The following is a 6,753-nucleotide window of genomic DNA, read 5'->3' on the forward strand; positions in this document are numbered from 1 at the left end:
CGCACCGGCTCAGACAGTCCTCCCTGTCTCTCATCCCATAGCCAGGTGTCAGGCACCAGGTAGGGCCGGTCCTGGCTTCTCTCCCCGGGTTCTGTCAGGTCTTCTCCTGCAGTTGCCTCCAAGCGCTCATCATCTTTGGCAGGGTGGGAATGTGGCAGGGATTAGAACCAACTGGGATCTCACACACTTGCCATACACACCAGTCTACTTTCCCCAGCCATTCTTTGGAGGACGACCCACCAGGCACCCACTTCCCTAAGACAGAAACCTGCTGGCCCTTGAATCCTCTGATTCCTGCACTCCTATATCCTTCCTGTAGTCTCCAGCCCCTCCTTTCTGTGCTCCATGGGGCAAACAGCAACCCTGGTTAAGCACACCTGTGGTTGAGCACAAACCTGCTGGCACTGTTGCCCGTTTTAAAACCCACCTAAATGGCACCCTCGCTGTTGTAAGCTGAATAAAGGTCCCCCAAAGATGTTCACGTCCTGTTTTCCTGAACCTGTAAATATGTGATGTTACATGGCAAAGGAGAATTAAGGTTGCAGATGGAATTAAGATTGCTAATCAGCTGAATGTAAAGTAAGATTACACTTCTGTATCTTGGCCAATGCCATGGCAAGGCTACTTTAAATGTGGAAGAGGTAGGCAGAAGAGTCAGTGTCACAGTGAAGTTGCATGAGAAAGACGCCACAAGTGGACGGGATATCACTAGTTCTGAACATGGAAGGAAGCTAGAGGCCAAGGACTGCAGGCAGACCCAGAAGTTGGAAAAGGCAAGGAGACAGATTCTTCCTAGAACCCCTCGGAAGAATGAAGTCCTCCTATCACCTTTATTTCAGACCAGAGAGACCCTTTTCCTATTTCCAACCTTCAGGACTGTAAGATAATATTTTATTGTTTTTGTTTTTTTAAGCCAGCAAGATTGTGGTAATTTGTTACAGCAGCAGTGGGAACCGAATTCACTCACCATTCTGATAAAGTCCATTCCCCTTCACTTTCTTGAATTGGGCTTCAGCCCCTGGGAGGATCAATCTCGGCGCTTATCTCTCAGCACTATAACCACCCTCTTAAGCGCCTTCTCTCTTTTCTAAAGAAGAGAGATTTTGCAATCATCTTTGAGGTTTGTCTTGGAGAGAGTCCCTATTTACTGAATATCATGGATGCTTACCAGGATGAAAAGGGAACCTTATTCTTACCATGAATTTTCATATCAGCTTTTACTTGTTATTAGATATTTATTATAACTGTACAATATTTAGGTGATAGAGAAAAAACCTAGAGATGATTCTATACTATATCTAGAGACAACAGATGTCAGTTTTCAGAGGAAAGTCTTTCACTGTGCTCTTTCAATGGCCTTAGCTGAATTGTGGATTTTCTTTGTTCCAAAGTATACTCTCTTGGGTGAATGCCAGGGTGGAAGAAGGGAGTCTGAGCTCTTCTGGGATCTGTGCGTGTGCATGAATCTCTTTGCCTCTCTGAACTGTTCTTTCCGCATCTGAAAGTGTCTTGTGCCTTTTTTTCCTCTGGTGCCTTTTATATGTTCAACAAATATATATGAATATGTACTTTGTCATAGGCACAAACAAAAAAGAAAGAAATCTCTGTTCTCGTGGAGGTGACATTTATTTGTAATTTCATTCTTATTAATTTCTTGTCTAAAAATTTACAGATTTATCCAAAGTCATACCAGCAAGCTTATCTGACAATTCTGGATATTGTGAAATCTTGATTCCAAGATACTTTCTGACAGAAGAGTGAATCTACCACTAGCTGACAGATTATACTGTGAGATTTTGAAATACCTGTTGGACAATTTATTGTTAATTCATTTAGAGAACAAACACTACGACTCATTAACATTTATTGAACTGAGAAAAGTCCTATTTTAAGCTCTTTATGTGTATTAGCTCACAAAACTATTGGACATTATGGACTACTATCAAAATAATCTGTTACCTTCATGTAACAGGGAAGGAAACCAGCTCGGATGAGTTGTTTCATCTTTAAAGTCAGAGGGAAAAATAAAAGAGTAAAATATTAAAAGGATGCTGACCTATGTCTGTCTGACTGGTAGGCACTATTTACTTCATCCTAAAATGGATTCCAGTCTAGTAGATTCTGATGGCCAAGGTTCCACTCCCCTGTGTCTCCAACAGACCTGTGTAACCCTGACTTACCCCTGAAATCTAAATCTCAGAACCAAATAACCCCCAAGCATTAAGCCCAGGATACAGATGCAGCTGTGTTATATCATACCTACAGCTCTGCCCCTCACCCCACCCCACCTCCTACATACTTATGCACGTGAACTTTCACACTAGCATATTCCTTGCCTATGCAACACACATGATCTACTCCTCTTCCCTCTTAATCACCATGGACACAGACCTGTTTTTGTCTATTAAGCTTAACTTGGCTATATTCTGTTGTTTTAATTTGCAATTCCATAATGACATAGAATGTTGAGCATCTTTTCATATACTTATTTGCCATCTGTATATCTTTTTTGGTCAATTATCTGTTCAGATCATTGACCTTTTTTTAAAACGAGATTGTTTTCTTATTGTTAAATTTTAAGGGTTCTTTGTATATTTTGGATACCAGTCTTCTATCAGATGTTTTGCAAAGTTTTCTTCTCAATCTCCACTTGTCTTTTCATTCTATTAATAGAGTATTTTGCAGAGAAGGTTTATTTTTAATGAAGTCCAACTTACCAATATTTTCTTTCTTGGATCACACTTTTGATGTTGTATCTACAAAGTCCTTGCCAAACACAAAATTACCTAGATCTTTTACTATGTTGTCTTCTAGGAGTTTTATAGTTTTGCCTTTTACATGTAAGTCTATAATTCATTTTAAGTTAGTATTACTGAAAGATGTAATGTACGAGTCTAGATTTTCTTTGCATGTAGACGACCAGTCGTTCTAGCATCATCTGTTGAAATGATTATCCTTTCTCCATTGAATTACCTTTGCTCTTCTATCAACAACTGGTTGAATATATTTGTGTGGGTCTCTTTCTGGTCTCTCTCTTTTGTTGCATTGATCTATTTGTCTTTTCTTTTGCCAGTACCACACTGTCTGGATTACTGTGGCTTTATGGAAAATATTGAATTTGGGTAATGTCAGTCCTCTGATGTTCTTCTCCTTCAATGTTTGCTATTCTTGGTCTTTTGCCTTTCAAGATAAACTTTATAATCTGTTTGCTGATATCCATAAGATAACTTGCAGGGATTTTGATTGGGATTGCATGGAACCTATAAGTTGGGAAGAACTGACATCTTGACAATATTGAGTTTTCCTATACTTGCACATGAAAAAGCTCCACATTTATTTAGATCTTTGATTTCTTTCATCAGTGTTTTGTAGTTTTCCTCATATAAGCATTGTACATAATTTGTTAGATTTTGCCTAAATATTTCATTTTTGGTGCTAATATAAATGGTATTATTTTTAATGTCAAATTCCATTTTTTCAATGCTGGTATATAAGAAAATTTGAATTTTGTATATTAAGCTCGTATCTGGCAACAGTGCTATAATTGCTTATTAGTTCCAGGGTTTTTTTTGTTGATTCTTTGAGATTCCTACAGATATGATCATGTCATCTTTGAACAAGTAGTTTTAATTCTTCCTTCCCCATCTGTACATTTTTATTTATTTTTCTTCTCTTATTGCAACAGCTAGGACATCCTGTGTGATATTAAACAGGAATGATGAGTGGGGACATCCTCTCCTTGCTCCTAATCTTAGCAGAAAAGCATCTAGTTGCTCAGCCTTGTGATGTTAGCTGTAGGTTTTTTTGTAGATGTTCTTCATTAAGTTTAAGGAGTTTCCTGTATTCCTAGTTTTCTCACTTTTTATCATGAATGGGTGTTCAATTTTTCCAAATGCTTTTTCTGCTCTAAATGATCATAGTTTTCTTTGTTAGCCTTTGATGAGATGGATTACATTAATTGATTTTCAAAATTTGAACCAGCATTGTATACTTGGAATAAATTCCACTAGGTTGTGGTGTCTAATTCTTTTTATACATTGTTGGGTTTTATTGGCTAACATTTTGTGAGGATTTTTATACCTATGTGCATGAAAGAAACTGGCCTGCAATTTTTCCTTTTTGTAATGTATGTGCTTGGTTTGGGTACTAGGTTAATGCTGTTCTCATAGAATTTGGGGGGGGGGAATTATTCCCTCAACTTCTATTTTCTTTAAGTGATTGTGTAAAGTTGGTATAATTTCTTCATTAAATGTTTGATATAATTCACCAGTGAACCTGAGTCTGGTGTTTCCTCTTTTGTAAGGTTAATCATTGATTCAATTTCTTTAATAGTTATAGGTATATGCAGAGTACCTATTTATCCTTGTGTCAATTTTGGTAGATGTGTCTTTCAAGAAATTGTAATTCTTCTAGGTTGTCAATGTTTTGGGACAAAGTTGTTCATAATATTCCATTATTATCCTTTTAAGGTCCATGGGAACATTTCTGGTGTTAGCAATTTGTGTCTTTTCTCCCTTTTCTTAGTTAACTTGGCTAGAGGCATATAAATTTTATTAATCTTTCAAAGAACCAACTTTTGGTTTTATTGAATTCCTCTACTGATTTCCTGTTTTTAATAGCACTGATTTCTGCTCTAATTTTTAAAATCTCTTTCCTTCTGGTTACTTTGGATTTAATTTGCTCTTCTTTCTCTAGTGGCTAAGGTGGAAAATTCAGTTATTAATTTTAGATTGTTTTTCCTTTCTAATACATTCATTCAATGCTATAAATTTCCCTCTAAACATCCCACAACTTTGATAAATTTTCACAATTTTTTTTAGAATATTTAAAAATTTCTCTTGAGAGTTCTTTGACCCACGTACTATTTAGAAGTGTGTTGGTTAATCTCCAAGTGTTTTAGGGTTTCCAGTTATTCTTCTGTAATTAATGTTTAGTTTAATTTCATTGTGATCTGAGAGCATGGTTTGAATGATGTCTATTCTTTAAAAAATTTTAAGGTATGTTTTATATCCCAGGATGTGGTCTATCTTGCTGAATGTTCCATGTGAGCTTGAGAAGAATCTGTATTCTGCTGCTTTGGATGAACAAAACAGAATACACAAAAATTTATAAATATTAACTAGGTACTGTTGATTGATGGTGCTGTTCAATTCAAGTTTGTTTTTACTGATTTTTCTACCTTCTGAGTCTGTCAATTACTGATAGTGTGGTGTTGAAGTCTCCCACTATAATAGTGGATTTGTCTTTTTTCCTTCAATTCTGTCCGTTTTTGCCCTATGTATTTCTGTACTTTTTTGTCAGGTGCATACACATTAAGGATTGTTATGTCTTCTTTGAGAACTGGGCCACTTATCAGTATGTAATTCCCCCTTTCTCCTGGTAATGTTCCATGCTCTGCATCCTGTTTTATCTGAAATTAATAGAGCTACTCTGGCTTTCACTTGTTTAATGTAAATTCATTTAATGGTATTTCTTTCTCCATCCCTTTATTTTTAATCTATTGGTGTCTTTATATTTCAAGTAGGTTTCTTTTAGACTACATGTAGCTGGATCTTATTTATTTAATCCACCCTGACAGTCTATCTTTTTTGATTGGTGTTAAACCATTGACATCTATGATCATTGATACAGCTGGATAAATACCTACCATATTTGTCACTGTTTTCCATACGTTGCCCTTTTTCTGTTTTTGTCTTATCTTTTTCTGCCTTCTCTGTTTTAAATTGTACATTTTATATGATATCATTTCTCTCTTCTCTTAGCATATAAATGATACTTCTAATTTTACTTTTCTAGTGGTTGCCCTAGAGTTTGCAATATTCAAGGCCACTTTCAAATAACACCATACTGTTTCACAGGTAGTGCAAGTACTTTACAACAGAGTATTTCTAATTCCTCCCTCTTATCCCTTATAACATTACGTGTCATTCATTTCACTTATCTATAAGCTGTAATCACCACATACACTGTTGATATGCTTATTTTGAACAAACTGTAATCTGTTAAATCAACTATGAATAAAAAGACTTCATTTCACCTTCATTTATTCCTTCTCTAACACTCTTCCTTTATTCAATAGATATGAATTTTTGATCTATATACATTTCCTTCTCTCTGAAGAATTTTGTTTAACATCCCCTGCAGGACAAGTCTACTGGGGACAAATTCTCTCAATTTTTGTTTGACTGAGAATGTCTTTATTTCTCCTTCACTTTCGAAGAATAACTTTACCTGAATACAGAATTCTAGATTGGTATTTTTTTTCCTTCAACACTTTAAACATTTCTCTCCACTCTCTTCTTGCTTCTATGGTCTCTGAAGAGAAATCTGATATAATTCTTGCTCCTGCTCCTCTATAGGTAATGTGGTAGGTTTCTCTGGTTTTTTCAACATTTTCTCTTTGACTTTGATATTCTCCCATCTGAATATAATAGCCTAGGTATAGATATTCTGGGTTTTATCCTGCTTCATGTTCTCTGAACTTCCTAGATCTATGGTTTGAAGTGTGTCATTAATTTTGGAAACTTCTCAGCCATCATTACTCAAATATTTCATCTGTTTCTCTCTTTTCTGTCTTTGTGGTATTTCTATTACATGTATGTTACACCTTTTGTAACTGTCCCACAATTTGTGGATATTTTGTTCAGTCTTTTTCACTCTTCTATCGCTTTGTATTCTCTTTTGGAAGTTTCTACTGACATTTCTTCAAGCTCATTGACTTATTCTCAGCCATGTTCAGTCTATTGAGGAGCC

This window comes from Aethalodelphis obliquidens, unplaced genomic scaffold (genome assembly GCF_003676395.1).
Source record: "Aethalodelphis obliquidens isolate GAN/ISIS:26980383/991018 unplaced genomic scaffold, ASM367639v1 scaffold143, whole genome shotgun sequence".
Lineage (NCBI taxonomy): Eukaryota > Metazoa > Chordata > Mammalia > Artiodactyla > Delphinidae > Aethalodelphis > Aethalodelphis obliquidens.